Source organism: Peromyscus californicus, unplaced genomic scaffold (assembly GCF_007827085.1).
Source record: "Peromyscus californicus insignis strain IS unplaced genomic scaffold, ASM782708v3 Scaffold_12__1_contigs__length_115047231, whole genome shotgun sequence".
Taxonomy (NCBI): Eukaryota; Metazoa; Chordata; class Mammalia; order Rodentia; family Cricetidae; genus Peromyscus; species Peromyscus californicus.
The window spans coordinates 86,581,070-86,598,296 of NW_026294413.1; the positions used below are offsets into that span (position 1 = coordinate 86,581,070).

At 49.4% G+C, this 17,227-nt stretch overlaps 1 protein-coding gene across 6 annotated transcripts in view; it reads right to left on the reverse strand.

Annotated features, from left to right (window-relative positions):
• Positions 1 to 4,040, reverse strand: part of Sfmbt1 (Scm like with four mbt domains 1) — a 124,106-nt gene extending 120,066 nt beyond the window's left edge. For 2 of the 6 annotated variants that reach the window (XM_052733744.1, XM_052733739.1), the window contains exon 1: positions 1,885 to 2,145. The gene's annotated coding sequence lies outside the window, so the exon portion shown is untranslated. Of the gene's footprint in view, positions 1 to 1,154; positions 1,336 to 1,884; positions 2,146 to 2,546; positions 2,771 to 2,822 lie in introns of those variants that run through there. The other 4 variants (XM_052733743.1, XM_052733741.1, XM_052733745.1 and 1 more) reach the window with 4 other exon arrangements.
• Between the last annotated feature and the right edge of the window lie 13,187 nt (positions 4,041 to 17,227).

Sequence of the window (17,227 nt, forward strand, 5' to 3'; positions counted from 1 at the left end):
TTTATTTATTTTATTTTATGTGCAGTGGTGTTTTGCCTGCATGTACGTCTGTGTGAGGGTGTCGGGTCCCCTAGAACTGAAGTTACAAACAGCTGTGAGCCATCATGTGGGTGCTGGGAATTGAACCCGGGTCCTCTTAACCGCTGAGCCGTCTCTCCAGTCCCAAGAAGCATAATTTAAGTGGATTGAAATGCCTTCTCTAAATGCCTGTGTTCAAACAAGGTTCACAAAATTATCCTGGATATAGCTAACAAGGTAGGTTTTCCAATCTATTTTTATAAAGACACATATTGTGAGTGCTTTTATACAGAACCTTTCAAAACACTTAAATCCCACTTTAAGAAGTCTCCAAATCTTAGAACCAAAAGAATGGTGATCTACTTACCCTACTTTTGCAAATATGGAAAATCAAATCTACACTGGGTAGACACCTACCCCAAGACAAATCAGCTTGTCAATGGCAACGTAATAACACTATTTCCTTATCCAACTTGCCGTTATGTTCCTGACGTCGCAAACAATCTGAACTCTGAATCTACCTGTGGCCTAGAAGATTTCAACATCTGCCACGAATTAACAAGCCCCAATATGTACTTATAAAAACACATTTATCTCCTTCCACCCTACCGAGACAGCTGACAAGTCAACAGTTACATGCTCAGGCATTCTGCTTCAGATGAAATAAAGTATGACACCTTAAAAATCGTGGTTCGGGAGAGGACACACGCAGGTATTGACAAAATCCATCTTACTTCCTTCAAATCTTTTTGATGAATCCAGGACTCACCAGACACCAGTTGGAACCATTAACCACCGCTTTGAGTGACCCGCGGGGAAGAGCTCCCACCGAGTAAAAAAAGCCCTACTTGGGGCAGGGGCATCCCACCCCACTCTAGGCGCACAGCAAGCTCTAGAGGTGACCTGGGTTTGACAGCTTAGTTTTAGACCCCACGCGAACAGCGGGTATCTTGGGAAAAACTTAACACGACGTCTATCCTTTCCGCGGGAATTTATTTCTGGTCTCGCAAGGCTTTTCTGCTCCGCAAAGAGCAGGCCTTGCTTCCCCGGACACTCGCCTCGTCCCCCCCCCCCCAAAGTCGTCTCTACAGCGAACAAAACAAGACTCGGGAACACAAATCGAAACGGTCACGGACCTGCCCAGTGGCCTCGGGACGCTGACCGGGTCCGCGCAGGGGGTCGGGCGGCGGCGGCGGCGGCGGCGCTTCACCAGCCGAAGCGCCGGGGAGGCCGGAGCCACCGGTTGCGGCGGAGGCTAGAAGCTCGCCCACCGCGCGCGGCTGCTGCCTGGGCCCTGCGAAGTTGAGCGGCCGCGCGGGCTGCGGGTTCGCGCCCCGCCCGGAGCGAGCCCGGGGGGGGGGGGGGGGCGGGTCCGCGGGGGCTCGGCGGGAGAGAGAGCTCGAATTGGGGGGGGGTGGGCGAGGGGGGAAGGCGGTGCTCGGAGCCCGCAACTTGGACGCCCGCTGCCGCCCACCCGGCCACTTTGGCCTCACGAGCCCAGCGGTGCTGACGTGCGCCGCTCGCCCGTTCGCTCGCCCCGGACCGCCAGCCTCCGCCGCGGCCGCGAGGTGCCCGGGCGCGTCCCCGCAGCCCCGCCGGCCGGCGCGCCGAGCCTCGGGACCGCGCCAGGCCGCGCGCCGGCGCCGCGTTCCCCCCCCCCCCCGCCGTCCCCCCCGCCCAACGCGCCGCCGCCGCCGCCGCCGCCCGTTGGCGCCTCAACCCGCGCGCCCGCCACCCGCTGGCTCCCGGCGGTTCCCGCTGGCAAAGTTGCTCGGCCTCTTCAGGAGGGCGCCGCACCGCCCCTCAGGCCGCCGCGCGGGAAGGCCCAGCCGGCCGCCCGCCCGCCCGCCCGCCCCGCTTTTTTACCTGACGGAGTTTTCGCGCGCGCGCTCGCCCGCTCGCTCGCCCGCTCGCTCGCTCTCCCCTCTCGCTCGCCCGCTCGCTCGCTCGTTTTCTTTCTTTCCTTTTTTTTTTTTTTGCGCTCGCCCGCGCGGGGCGCCTTTTCCGCTCGCGCCGCCCGCGCCCTCCCGCTCGCGCCCTCCTTCCTGCTGGGCCCGGCAGAGCGGGGCGGCCGGCAGCTCTCCCCGCCCCCCTGCACCCGCGCTCCTCCGGCGGAGGCGGCGGCGCCGCTCCGCGCTCCGACTCATTCCAATATGGCACGGGCGCAAGGCGCATGCGCCCGCGCCCCCCCCCCCTCCCTCCTCCCCAAGCTCAGCGGTCCTCCCGGCAACCCGCGCCCCTCGCCTAGCGCGTGTGGCACTCACGGCCCGGCCTCCCCGCGGCCGCCGGCTCGCCGGGCTCGAGCTGCTCGGAAGAGGAGGCATCCGTGGGCCCAAGGTCCGTTGCCCGCCGCTCTTCTCGCGTCCCCGGTCGGCACGTCGCCGAGGACGCCTGCGAGGCCCGGGGGGGCGGCGCGGCGTGGGCCTCTGATCCCCGACGGCGCCGTGGACTGAGCGCGGTTGGGAGACGCGCCCTCGGGCTCCGGAGGCGCGTCCTGGCCCTCCTTGGATTTTGGAGAGAGACCTCACCTTGGCTTCTGGACCGAGCGGCTGGGGACCCGCCGAAGTCCCTGATCCGTCCATCCCGGGCGAAGCGCGCCACTGTAGCCCGCACGTGACCACCTCGAGCAAGATGGCATTAGCAGAGAGGCAGCGGCTCGGCAGGTCCCCAATGGGCGCGTGCCGCTGCCGAGGGGGCTGCGCCCGCCGGCCCAGTCACATCGGGAATCCCGCATGTCCTTTCAGACCTAGCAAGGCACCCTAGTGCCCGGCTCTACCAAATCCGACTCGAGCACATCGGCATACCTTATGTCCAGGCTTGATCGGGGGCGCTTTGTAAATCAGTTTTCCTGCAGCGAAGGGAGCACAGGGTGACCTAAGATCTCCGGGAGGATGGGAGGCTCAAAAAAGCTGTGAATCCGCCTCGAATCTGGAGGTGCCTGCGGGCGGTTAGGTCCGGCGACTCATCCCTTCCTCTGCAAGCACAGGTGTCAGGTGTCGGTAGGACGGTAGGACGCACACACACCTGCTCCAGAAAGTTCCCTCAGAAGGGAGTCCCAGCGCTAGTGGGACCCGGGAGTGCCAAAGAGACCAGACTCTCCAGCCCTAAATGGTCTCAGTCAGGGCTCCTGCCTTTGAGAGAAGGGGAGGCGCCCACACAGACACGCACCCCACACACAATGTCTTGGCATCTTTCTCAGGTTTGGGCAACCTTAGGAAATATCCACATTAAAAAACTCCAGATGATTTTTTTTTGTAAGTGTAAGCACCACTGAAAAGACGAGATAACAGGAAAAAGGGATGTAAAAAGAATATCCATTACTACACAATTTGACTTCCCAAACCAAACCTTCTACATAGATACCTAATTTTACATGCTTGCAAGCACACATTTTATTTCTACTTTCACTAACATGTTTTATTTACATGATCATTTTTAAGGTGTGCAGTTCCTACTTTCTTTGTATTTTATTTCGCGGCAGTGATCTGCTAACATATCCTTGAGTTCTACACATGGGATAAATTTCATGGAGTGGGAAAGTTTGCAGGTGGAAAGCGATGAATGGCCTGTATTGCCCCCACTTGCTCTTCATCAGCAAGGAACAGCATAAGGAATTCAATGCACGGCTCTAACCACTGGGTGACATCTTTTCTCCCCTACGTTAATAATCTTGAACTATCAAGACGACCTTATTTGACATTTCTTGGATGACTGAACACTCAAATTTTCCTCATTTGCTACCTGTATTTCCCCTTCTGTGAATGACCTGTTGTTCGTATCCATTGTCTTGAGGAGTTGAATCTCTTCTAACTTTAAATAAGCCCCCCCTTTTTTTTCTGTTAAAGATATTTCACTTTTGTTATTGATGCAAACATTGCCCGGCCTGATGTTCCTTTCGTTTTAGTTTACAGTTCATTTGTCATTCTAGTCCTCTGGTGGGTTTTTTTTTTCCTTTTTTCTTTTTCATTGTTTGAATGCTAACAAAGTGAGCTTTCGTGTACCCATCTGCTAGCTTGTATAATTTCTTTGCATATTTTATTATTTTATGATCCCCTGTCCAATTTTATTTTTGCTGTGTTTGGGAGTAAAGTGTGGATTTAATTCCCCTACTCTATCACAATGGTTATTGTTTATGCAGTCACCACTTATTAAATAATTCTGACCTTGTTCTTTGCTTAGCGAAACCTACTTTTTTGCTATATTTTGCTTTCGGCTTGTGTATTTCAGAATCCTCCCTTTCCTCCCATACACCTTGGTTTCAGCAAATACTGTATCGTTATCAATATTGGTTCTTTGAAATAGTTTTTACATCTGACAAGAGTCAGTTCCCACCATGAGACTTTTTTTGACTAGCACTGCCCATACATTTACATGCCCATACACACTGTAGGATAATTATATAAGGAAGGGTTAGGATCATTGGTTTCGAGCGCTGGAGAGATGGCTCAGCAGTTAACAGGCATATTGCCCTTGCAGGAGGTCCACAGTTCAGTTCCCAGCACCCACAGGGAGTTCACAACTGCCTGTACTTAAGCTCCACATGATCCAGTGCCTCAGGCACCAACACTCACATGCGTATGCCCACACAGAGACATATAATTAAAAGTAAAATAAATCTAAAAAGAGAAAAGAACGTGGGCTTTGAGGATACACCAGGCTCAACACTGAGCAGCAGCCAGGCGGTAGTGGCACAGGCCTCTAAGCCCAGCACTTGGGGAGGCAGAGCCAGGCAGATCTCTGTGAGTTTGAGGCCAGCCTGGTCTACAGAGCGAGATCCAGGACAGGCACCAAAAACTACATAGAGAAAGCCTGTCTCAAAAAAAAAAAAAGCCCCTGAGCAGCCCTGTAATCTTGGCACGCTTCTGCTCCAGGCCTCACGGTCTGGGTCTGTAAATGGAGATCGGAGTAATAGCACTTTGCAAACCCAATGGCTGGCACTCAGTAAATCTTTAATGTTGGCAACTGCTGTTAATCATGTTTCTGTTCCAAAGAAGTATATGTATGAAAAATGCCAGAATGAACCCCATTTCTTTGTATACTAACACTAATGATGATGATGATGATGATGATGATGATGATGATGATGATAGCCAAAAATAGCAGTAATGATGTTGGAGCTGGGAGTGGTGATGTAATGGCCTATAGTCCCAGCACTTGGGAGGCCCCAGGAAAGTACACCAATCGTGGTGGCACACCCCTTTAATCCTAGCACCCAGGAGGCAGAGGCAGGCAGATCTCTGTTAATTCGAAGCCATCCTAGTCTATATACCTAGCTTCAGAACAGCCAGTGCTAGCTTAATAGTCTCTCTCTCTCTCTCTCTTTCTCTCTCTCTCTCTCTCTCTCTCTCTCTCTCTCTCTCTCTCTCTCTCACACACACACACACACACACACACACACACACTGTTGCAATTGACATGGAGTCGCATTAATCTAGGAACTGATTTCAACAGATCAAATACTCCATAACATTTCATTTTTCCTTCTTTTTTCTTTTTTTTTTTTTTTGTTTTTTGTTTTGTTTTTCGAGACAGGGTTTCTCTGTGTAGCTTTGTGCCTTTCCTGGAACTCACTCTGTGGACCAGGCTGGCCTCGAACTCACAGAGATCCACCTGCCTCTGCCTCCCGAGTGCTGGGATTAAAGGCATGTGCCACCACCGCCCGGCAACATTTTGTTTTTCTAACCAGGACCTATGCTTTCAATTTATTCAGATCCTCAGAAGCCAAGTCCCTTGTCGCCTCCAGTATTTCTCCACTGCTTACCTCATGACCCCAAATGAAGAAGGGTGAGGAGCCACAGGAACTGCTGAAACTGCCATTTGAACACTTGTCTTTTGTTGCACTGTGTGGATGGGGGTGCCTACTTCCGGACAGGTCATGAGAGCATTCCCTAGAACAAACTAGGAGATTTCAAGTCATCCTCAATGACAGACAAAGCTAGGCCACAGAGCTGCCAGTTCCTCAATCTTTTTAAACTTCATACGTAGCCAGGCGGTGGTGGTGGTGGTGGCGGCAGTGGCGGTGGCGCACGCCTTTAATCCCAGCACTCAGGAGGCAGAGGCAGTCGGATCCCCAACTACAGAGTGAATCCCAGAACATCCAGGGCTACACAGAGAAGCCCTGTCTTGAAAAAAAAAAAAACAAAAAAAAACAAAAAAACAAAAAAAAACAACCAAACAAAAGATAAGCAGAGGCTGGCATCCCCCTGAGGAACCTTGACAATCCCCCACCCTACCCTGCTTAGTCTCCATTCCTCACCGGCTCTGTGAGGTGAGGTCATAGCAGATCAATGCCATGTCCTCAATGACCAAGGGGTCTAGACCTTTTCCCATATACAAACCTCTCTTCCCAAAGCCAAGCCTACTCACAAGTGGTAGACATCAACTCGGGGCTTCGTATCAAGTTAGAATGTGAGGTCTGGGCCCAGGGAACTGAAAAATATCCTGATCCAACAGATTCTTTCCAACACAAGAACTTAAGTTCCTCAAGCCTGGTACGATCTGCTGTCAATAACCAGTGATTCACCATTGCCACTGACCAGTCAACTCCATACAATCACCCCAAGAGAGGCAAGTCACATAGTGACTCCTCTTGGCCAGTCACCCAAGTGAGCAGGTGACTGCTACCAAAAAGTCCCACTTACTACATGCCACTCTCTGCTGATGCCCAGATGGCTTGGATGGCCCTGCTGCCCTGGAAGCCACAGGCCATTGCTAAATGACCCCTGACACCTACCCTGCTCCATATCCTTGTCTTGGCACCTGCCAACATTCTACCACCCCAACTGCCTGTACTATGTAAATGGAAAAGTAATAGGTTTGGAAGTAGAGAGCATGGGGTCAAGTTCAGATTTAGTCACTTTTTCTCAGATCTTCTGTGGAATTCTCTTTGTGGGAGCTCAGTTTCCTCATCTCCGTAACCAGGCATGAAACCTCCCACTTTGCCAAGTCCTGAGAATCCACAAACAAAATGTTTATAAACACTCTGCAAACTGTAAATTACATCAGAATTAAAATAAATAATTGGCCGGGGCGGTGGTGGCGCACGCCTTTAATTCCAGCACTCGGGAGGCAGAGCCAGGCGGATCTCTGTGAGTTCGAGGCCAGCCTGGGCTACCAAGTGAGTCCCAGGAAAGGCTCAAAGCTACACAGAGAAACCCTGTCTCGAAAAACCAAAAAATAAATAAATAAATAAATAAATAAATAAATAATTGGCTTGAGGAGCTGAGGACATAGGTCCATAGTAGATTTTCCCAGCGTGTGCAAAGCTCTGGATTTTAGCTGGGCGGTGGCTGTGTTACAGTTCTAAAGGGAAAGTTATCCTGGCTGTCGGAAGCCGGGCCTTACCTACAGCTCTCTTCCAGTTGGGTATGGTTTCCCTGCAGGAATGTAGCACTTCTGCTCCTACTCCCACGAAAACTGTTACTTCTCTGCTCCATTCCCCTCTGGAGAAAGAAGGTCACCACCCAAACCTCATTCAAGAAATTCGCTGGGAGCCGGGTGGTGGTGGCGCACGCCTTTAATCCCAGCACTCGGGAGGCAGAGCCAGGTGGACCTCTGTGAGTTCTAGGCCAGCCTGGGCTACAGAGCGAGTTCCAGGAAAGGCTCCAAAGCTACATAAGAGAAACACTGTCTTAAAAAAAGAAAGAGAGGGGCTGGAGGGTTGGCTCAGAGGTTAAGAGCACTGGCTGTTCTTCCAGAGGTCCTGAGTTCAGTTCCCAGCAACCACATGGTGGCTCACAACCATCTGTAATGAGATCTGGCGCCCTCTTCTGGCCTGCAGGCAGAACACTGTATACATAATAAATAAATAAATTAAAAAAAAAAAAAAAGAGAGAGAGAGAAGAGAGAGAGAGAGAGAGAGAGAGAGAGAGAGAGAGAGAGAGAGAGAGAGAAAGAAAGAAAGAAAGAAAGAAAGAAAAAGAAAGAAAGAAAAAGAAAATAAATTCATTGGGAGGGAAGAATCGAGGAGAGTGGTTGGAAAAACGCAGCCCCAAACTGAACAAGGCTTATATAGGGTTTTTTTTTTTTCTTTTCTTTTCTTTGTTTTTGGTTTTTGGTTTTTCAAGACAAGGTTTCTGTGTGTATTCCTGTCCTGGAACTCACTTTGTAGACCAAGTTGACCTCGAACTCATGGAAATCTACCTGTTTCTGCCTCACGAGTGTTGGGATCAAAGGCATGCATCAGCACCACTAGTTCCAAATCTCCTTTTCTATCCTTGAGTACCACAAGCCCACTGAGGCCCCACTTTATACCCACAGCCCTCTCTTTGTATTTGAGGAGGGAGAGAACATTCCTAACCACAATTTTCCCATGAATTTCTCATGAATATTTTTTACTCTCTCTTTTTTAAAACAGGATATCATTGTAGCCCACACTGGCCTCAACTTCTATGTAAAGCTATTTAAATGAGGGAGCTGGGCGCTGGGAAATAGCTCAGTCGGTAAACTCATAAGTCTTGAGTTTCGAACCCAGAACCCATATAAAAAGCCAAAGGCAATGGCACATCCTTGTAATCCCGGTGCTGGAGATAGGGAGACAGAGATCACTGGGCCTAGACTATGTGCTGAGTTCTAGGCTGGTGAGAGAATGTCTTTTTTAAAAGGCCAGTGAGAGGATAAAGGGGCTAACCATCCAAGCCTGGAAAAGTGAGCTCAAGCTCCAGAACACATAAAGGTGGAAAGCTAAAACCCCACAAAATTGTCCTCTGATCACCACACAGACACTGTGGTATGTGCATCCCTCATGTGCCATGTACACAGTAATAAAGAAATACATTTATCAATTCGTTAAATAAAACACAAACCAGGAGGATGGCATCTGGGGAAACACCACCAGATGTTGTCCTCTGGTCTCCATATATGTGTGCTTGTGCTTACATGTGCATGTGCACACATGTGCACCCTCATATACCCCTTCACACACACACAGAGTGAGTTTATTGTTTGTGAGTATTATCTGGATTAAAGAACTTGAGAAGTATGTATGGCGACTGGTATAGATGATACGGACTGGTAGCCGGACTGGTAGCCCTTATGCCAAATGTGGCCCCTATGGTGCTATGCTCAGCCAGCACAGTCACCACACACCCTCTTTTGTTTTTCAGGCATAATTTATAAGCAACAAAACACATTTCATGCACACACAGCTTTCTTGAGTGCTGGCAGAGGCATAGCTCCTGTAAAAATCACGGCCACCACCAATGTACAGGATGTGCCCAAGGTGTAGCGGCATGTGCCTATAACCTTAGCTACTTGGGAGACATGGGCGGAAGGATGGCTGTGTCCCAGGCCAGCCTGAGCAATGTAGCAAAACCCTCCTTCAAACTTTTCTTTCTTTCTTAATTTAAAAGGACGGGGGATATGGTTCGATGTTGGGGTGCTGGCCTAGCATAGATAAGGCCCTGGGTGTCAGCCCCCTGCCACCCAAGACTCAGAGACCATCATAGAAGAAGGGATAAAAGAATGCTAAAGATGAGTGGGAGTTGCTGCTTTGTGTCCCTGCCGTGACCATTTCACTCAGGAACTCACACTAGCTGTGGGTATCTGCTTAAGACCCACACAGGATCAAACCAGTCAAAATTCCAGCATGGTTAGGGGAAGGGCTCATGAAGCCCCACTCCTACCTTAGGAGCTATGGGAGTTTACGACTGCTTGGGGAGGGTTCTTTTTCTTTAGGGTTGTGACGACTGGTAAGTTATCCGTGCTCCAGTGGATGGTCTGACACCCTCATGTGTATAGGCAGCACTAGCTGGATTCAGCGGGTTATTAACACAATAAGAGGACATGAAGTTGAGGAGGACCACGGGATAAAGGTCCTGGAGGAGTCAGACGGGGAAAGAACGTGGTTGTGATCAAAATACATTGTATATGGCTGGGCATGGTGGCGCACGCCTTTAACTCCAGCAATCAGGAGGCAGAGGCATCTCTGTGAGTCCGAGGCCAGCGTGGTCTACATAGAAAGCTCTAGGACTAAAAAGAGAGATCTCGTCTCAAAACAACAACAAAATATTTGTACATCTATTAAATTCTCAAAGAATCAATGCAAATACTGTTTTAAAGGGGCCACTGAGATGGATCAGTGAGTAAAGTGTGTCCACACAAGCATGCAGGCCAGAGCACAGACCCCCAGCACCCAAACTATGTCGGCCCAGTGCCTGGGAGGCAGGGATGGGATTCCAGAGCAAGGTAACTTGCTAGACCAGCTGAATCAGCAAGCTCCGACTCAAAAGATAAGGTAGGGAATAGACAAGGAAGACTCGGGATGTCAACCTCTGTTCTACACATACATACATACACTCATCTACATGCACATACATGTAAACATGCATTTATACACGCACACACACATATATATATGTAGGTGTATGCAAAAACAATTGTACATCCAGACTTGTACAGGAATATTCATAATATTTTTGTTCATAAAAATCCAACATAGGCAACAGGAGACTAGACCAAGTGTGGGTCACCTACTCTGACAGCTATGACTGTCAAAGACAATAAGGATAAAGACCTGTCTCACGGGGCAAAAAGGATGGATCTGAATAATGCCATGTTGCTCAAAGAAGCCAGATACTGAAGAGTTGACTACCCTCAGATGAAATCTTGGGACAACAAAACTGGCCTTTGGGGGTAGAGACTGCATGGTGTGTACTTCTGGGGTCAAGGATGTGGACAGTGAAAAGGCACAAAGGAGTTTCCCAGAGTGGCGGACCCTGCTGGGGTCAATAGTTACATGGCATGGGTCTACTCAGTCACCCGGTCGTCTACTGATGGGTTCATGCATTTTAGCAGGTGTAAGTTATTCCTCGGTAAAACTAAAAAGAAAGGAAGGAAGAGAGGGAGGGAGGGAGGGAGGGAGGGGGAGGGAGGGAGGGAGGGAGGGAGGGAGGAAGGAAGGAAGGGAAGGCAGGCAAGCCTCCAGGGCATGCTCCCAGAAGAGCCTCTCAGACCCCACAGCAGTGCTCTGGGCCTTGTACACTCCCACCCTTCAGGACTCTGGATGGGAGTTGCACAGCCAGGTGTAGTGTTAGGTCACTAGAATGTATAAGCCACTGGCTAATGAATGAGGTCATAAACATACAGATATCAGGTTTATAGCAATTGAGAGGCTTTTATCACCAGTGTGCCGGCACCTTTTATGGCAACTCGTAAATACACCTCCTATTAGAGTTGTAGCAGGTCCCAGCCAGAGGGGCCAACTGACCTGCTGGCTAAGAGTAAAGGCTGAGAAGAGAGACACCACATTGCACTGCCAGGTACTAGGACTTCCTTTTCCTCTTTTTTTTGGGGGGGGGGCATGTATCGCAGGCTGGCTTCAGACTCTCTATATAGCTAAGAATGACTTTGAACTCTGATCCTCCTGCCTTTATCCACTAAGTGCTGAGATTATAGGTGGGCATTACCATGACCAGTCTTCTGTGGTGCCGGGGATCAAACCTGGGACTTGTGCATGCTACACTAACACTACCGACTAACTGAGTTATATGTCCAGTTCCGAGCCTGAGCTTTTCTGAGGTCTGGGGACTCCACATCTGGGGTGGGGCATGACTTCCAGCTGGAGCCAACCTTGCTCAGGACACTTAGCTCAATACTTTCTTGTGTGGCACATGAGTAACAGGACAGGGATCTTAGCAGACCATAACAACAACTCCCCATTTAGACTAAGCGAGCCCATTTTCCCCACTGTGTCCTCTCTGTTTACTTTTTCCCTCTTCCAAGCACTGGCAAACTTCAGACTCTACATACCTGCTACTTTCTGAGTACTGGCTCTGCAGGAGAAATTTCCTAAGGGCACACACACACCTGTGCTGTCGTGGTGCTCCACGTGTGAAAACGTCACACACAGAGCAAGGTGCATGAACAAACAGATGCACACAAGTACCCACAGACATGGGCACACATTTGAACAGGCGCTCGAACAATAGTTTCCCTTCTTTGGGCTCCTGAAAACACTTAGGTTTTCCGATTAAGAGTTGTTAATGAGCTGAGCACAGTGGCACACACGTTTAATCCCAGCACCCGGGAAGCTGAGGCTGGCAGATCTCTGTAAGTTTGAGGCCAGTCTGGTCTACATAGTGAGTTCCAGGACAGACAATGAGACCCTGTCTCAAAAACAAATGAACAAGGGCTGGAGAGATGGCTCAGCAGTTAAGAGCACTGGCTGTTCTTCCAGGGGACCTGGGTTCAATTCCCAGCACCCACATGGCAGCTCACAACTGTCAGTAGCTCCAATTCCAGGGGATCTGACACCTTCACACAGACATACATGCAGGTGAAACACCAATGCACATAAATAAAAATATTAATAAATAAATAAAAAACAAATGAACAAGTTGCTTGTGTATCCTATGTTGTATTAGATGTTATATCCTCCAATGGACTTTTGTTTGTTTGTTTGTTTGTTTGTTTGGAGACAGGGCTTCTCTGTGTAGCCCTGGCTGGCTGTCCTGGAACTCACTTTGTAGACCAGGCTTGACCTCACGGAGATCCACCTGCCTCTGCCTCCTGAATGATGGGATTAAAGGCATGCACCACCACTGCTCCGCTCTCTAATGGACTCTTTTTTTTTTTTTTTTTTTTTTTTGGTTTTTCGAGACAGGGTTTCTCTGTGTAGCTTTGCGCCTTTCCTGGAACTCACTCTGTAGCCCAGGCTGGCCTCGAACTCACAGAGATCCGCCTGGCTCTGCCTCCCGAGTGCTGGGATTAAAGGCATGCGCCACCACCGCCCGGCTCTAATGGACTCTTAATCCTTACCATAGACCTGGGTGGTAGGCAGTATCTTGCCCATTTTACAGACGACAGAACAGACTCAAAAGCCACCTGCCTAGGATCCATCTACCCACTGAGCCCTGGATATTCTCCATTGCAACTCTCCAGAGTCACAGCAAACGGAAAGCCTGGTCCCCACCCCTCCCCCTGCATGCCTCTCTGGTCACCTTCTCCCACATAGGTCCTTCTGTGGTCACAATGAAGTGGGCTCAAGACCTCCCAAGAGACCATCCCCATCTTCAGCTGTTAGTCCTTTATTTCCCTGGAGGCCTTCCTTGGTGGCTACTAGCCAGGAAGTCCCAGATACTCTGTGAGAGGACAGGAAATGGGATAGTGAGGTTGGTGGTGCTAGGAGAAGTGTCTGAGACAACCCTAAAGGCCCTGAAGCCTCTCCTAGAAGCTGGCCACACTGAGCTCTGAGGACCGGGCTTGGCTTGCCAGCAGCTGCCCATCACCTCTCTATTTTGGTCCCCTAAGATCCTTTGTGCCCAGTTTCTGAGGAGAAGAAACGTGATTTTCTCACAAAGAGCCAGAGGTCAGGAAAAGTCATGTTTTTCAAGTGGGTCACTTTGGGACAGTAACCCCTAATTTGGTTTAGCCCATGCAAAGGCCATGCTCGCTACAACTTCAGCCAAACAGATAATAGTTGTTAGGCAGGTACCTGGGGCTGGGTAGAGGCAGGCCCAGTCTCAAGGAGGGAATGAGACAGATAGCTGACTCAAATCTGCAGGATTTTCTGGACTCCTGACAAGGACAGGAGTCTTGGAGCAAATGGTCTCTGTTTTAGGAGAGGCTGCCCAGACAGCTCCAGCATTAACAGCCTGCAGACACGTAGGCTGGTGCAGGATCTGGCATCTGGGTACTGCCTATCCCTCTGTGTTGCCAAATGGGGGAGCAGATGTGGACCTCTGGCCCAGTGAGATTCTAGGGCTGGGCTGGTGTGGTGGGCTCATAGAGAACAGCAGCAGCAGTAGTAGTAGTAGGTGTTGGTAGAAGAACAGACCCAGATTCCAGGAGAGCTGACAAGAAAGCCAGCCAAGCCCCCCAGAACACAGCAGATCGGGGCCGAGAGATGAGCCTCAGAGAGGTGGGCAGGAGCAGGATGGAAGTGGGGTTCTCAGCCAATAATAGGCTGCGGGGACACTAAAGACTTCTGAAAGGCTTAGGAAAAGGAGGGGACTGGAGAGGAGGGAAGGGGCTTTCAGGAGAAAGCTGAATGTACAGAGGACTGATTATACATGGGAACGCTTCGGAGTTTAGGACGGAGGAGCAGACCCTTCAGGCTAGAGTGGGAGACATCCTAAAGGCCCATCCTGCTGATACTGCCATCAGCTCCTACTGCCAGGAGCACCTCTGATCTCCATGACAACTCGTTAGGTAGGAACTATCCCACCCCAAAGTCCCCTCAACAGCCACGAAAACTGAGGCCCAGACAGGGTTGTGCTGTGGGGTTTTGGCATCCCATGCCTTTAGCCCCTGTCCTGACTCCACCACGGGCTGCAAGCCTGGAGGTGGTCTGTTAGATACATCAAAGAACTTCAGCAAGGCCATCACAAGACAGAAAGAAAGTACAAGTCTGTAAGACGGGTAACAAACATAAAGTCACAGTACAAGCAAAAGATGGGGGGAAATTGCAACACACACAACAAAGGAGTGCTATCCAGGATATATAAGGTCCAAAAATCAATAAGAAAAACATTAAATATAGTAAAAACAAGGGCAAAGGTCACAACAGACTCTTTTTTTTTTTTGGGAGCTGAGGACCAAACCCAGGGCAAGCACTCTACCACTGAGCTAAATCCCCAACCCACAACAGACTCTTTATAGAAAAGGAAATAAAGAGACTGACAATATGGCTCAGTAGCTAAGAGTACTTACTGCTCTTTCAGAGGACCCGGGTTTGGTGCCCAGCACCCATACTGGGTGGCTCATAACTCCAGTTCCAAGAGTCTGATGATCCTTTCTGACCTCCAAGGGTGGCAGGCACACACATATATACTTGCAGGTGGACACTCATACCCATAAGATAAAAATAAATAAATTTTAAAAGTTAGTTCAATAAAGAAAAAAGAAAATGAGATAAAAATAATCATAAAGGCCAGGGGCAAGCTGGCTCAGCAGGAAGAAGTGTCCGCCACTAAGGCTGATGACCTAAGTTCTGTCCCCAGGACCTGCATGGTAGGAGGAGAGAAACAATTTCTTCAAGTTGTTCTCTGACCTCCACATGTATGCTGTGGCACACATACACACATCAAATAAATAAATGTAACTACAATTTTCAAATGATCACTAAGTAATTTTATTGTTTGAGAATTTTTTGTTTGTTCATTTTTTTGTTTTGTTTTGTTTTTGTTTTTGAGACGGTTTCTATGCGTAGTTTTGGTGCCTGTCCTGGAACTTGCTTTGTAGACCAGGCTGGCCTCGAACTCACAGAGATCCTGGCTCTGCCTCCCGAGTGCTGGGATTAAAGGCATGCGCCACCACTGCCCGGCACACTCAAGACTCTTATTCTCTGCATGCTGACTAGTTGTGACTCTAGATTAATAAATGCACACTGCAAAAAGATGGAGAGATGTGCTGCTATGTTCTGTCAGAAGTATATTTTATATTTTATGTATTTGCTTATTTATTTGTTTGTTTTGAGGCAGGGTCTCACTATGTACCTCTGGCTAGCCTGACAGTTTCTATGTAAACCCAAGTGACCTCAAACTCACATCGAGATCTACCTACCTCTGCCTCCCAAGTGCTGGGATTAAAGGCGTGTGTCACTACACCCAGATAGAAAAATATTTCTTAAAACGTCTAAGTGATGGTGTATGCCTTTAATACTAACATTGGGGAGGCAGAGGTAAAATTCTCTATGAGTTCCAGGCCAGCCAAGGTTGCATAGTGACAGCCTGTCTCAAAATACCAAAACCAAAACTATACCAAACCAACCAAACAACAACAAAAACTTGTAACAGAGAAACTCACAGTAAAAGGCAATATTCTGAGAAAACATCACATCACCATAAGAAGGCGCAGGAAGTTCCTTTGCCTGGAGGTGGACACAGGTTCTTTAGAGCATGATGGGGTAACTGCCACACAGCTCAGCAATTCTACATCCCAGTACCTGGGGACAGCCTCAGGGAGGGGCCTGCACCATGGGGGTCCATAGCCAGGCTAGAACAGCCCTCCATTGCAAACAGCCTAGGTGTCCAGGGACAGGGGTTGGACGGACCTCACCTACTGTGTCCCGCAGAAGTGATGTGTCAATTACAAGGACGGAAGAGGAAGGCAAAGGAAATGGCCGGTGTGGGGAGGCCATGTCTGTGGAGAAAAAGCATAGCCCATGTCCCCGCAGGAAGGGTGGACGCCTCTGGAAACACCCTGGGTCTGAGGGGTGAGCTATGGGGTTGGGAACTAGTTTCCCTCATCTCCCACAACTAAAGTCTAACCACGTCAGTGAGAAGAAAGGAGAAAATAGGTTCTGAAAATGAAGTTTACAGGATCTTCTCATCATCAGACAGGGTCTCACATTAGCCCAGCTAGCCTAGAACCCACTGTGTAGGTCAGGCTACCCCTGAGTTTGCAGTAATCCTCTTGCCTCAGTTTCCTGAGTCCAGGGCGCGCAGGCATCATACCTGGCAAAGTTTGCTTTTGTTTTTGTTTGGTTTTGGTTTTTCGAGACAGGTTTTCTCTGTGTAAAACAGGGCTTGGTTTTTTTTTTTTTTTTTTTGGTTTTTCGAGACAGGGTTTCTCTGTGTAGCTTTGCGCCTTTCCTGGAACTCGCTTGGTAGTCCAGGCTGGCCTCGAACTTACAGAGATCCGCCTGGCTCTGCCTCCCGAGTGCTGGGATTAAAGGCGTGCGCCACCACCGCCCGGCCGGTTTTTTAAATTATTTCTTTACTTGTGTGTGTGGAGGCTGGAGGACAACTTACAGGAGCTGGTTCTCTTCTTGTCCATTAAACTTGGCAGTACGTGCGTTTGTTGCTAATTATCTCACTGGCCTGAGGTTTAAGGTCTTAAAGGAGCAGCACTGAGTTTTGAATACCAAAATGAGAGGAGAGAGATAGAAAGGCAGGGGTCTCAGTGACGTCACCGGCTTTGCTGCCTACAGGGTCTTCTGCAAAGACGTGACCTCAGGAAGGTAAACCAAACCTCATTCACCCAATATTTGATGAGCCAGTTGTATGTATTCTTGCATTTCTTAATTTTTTTTTCATTATTGTGTGTCCGTTGATGTGGGGTAATGGGTTCATGCCATAGGGTGCTCGTAGAGGTCAGAGGTCAACCTTGTGGAGTTCGGGTTCTCTTTGCACCTTTGTGTGGGTTCGGGTAGTCAGGCTTTTCCACAAGTGCTTTCCAGCTGAGCCACCTTGCCAGTCCGAAACTAGTTACATGCCTTAGATACACAAACCACCAAAACGTTTTCTTAGAAATACAGTAACTTGTTTTG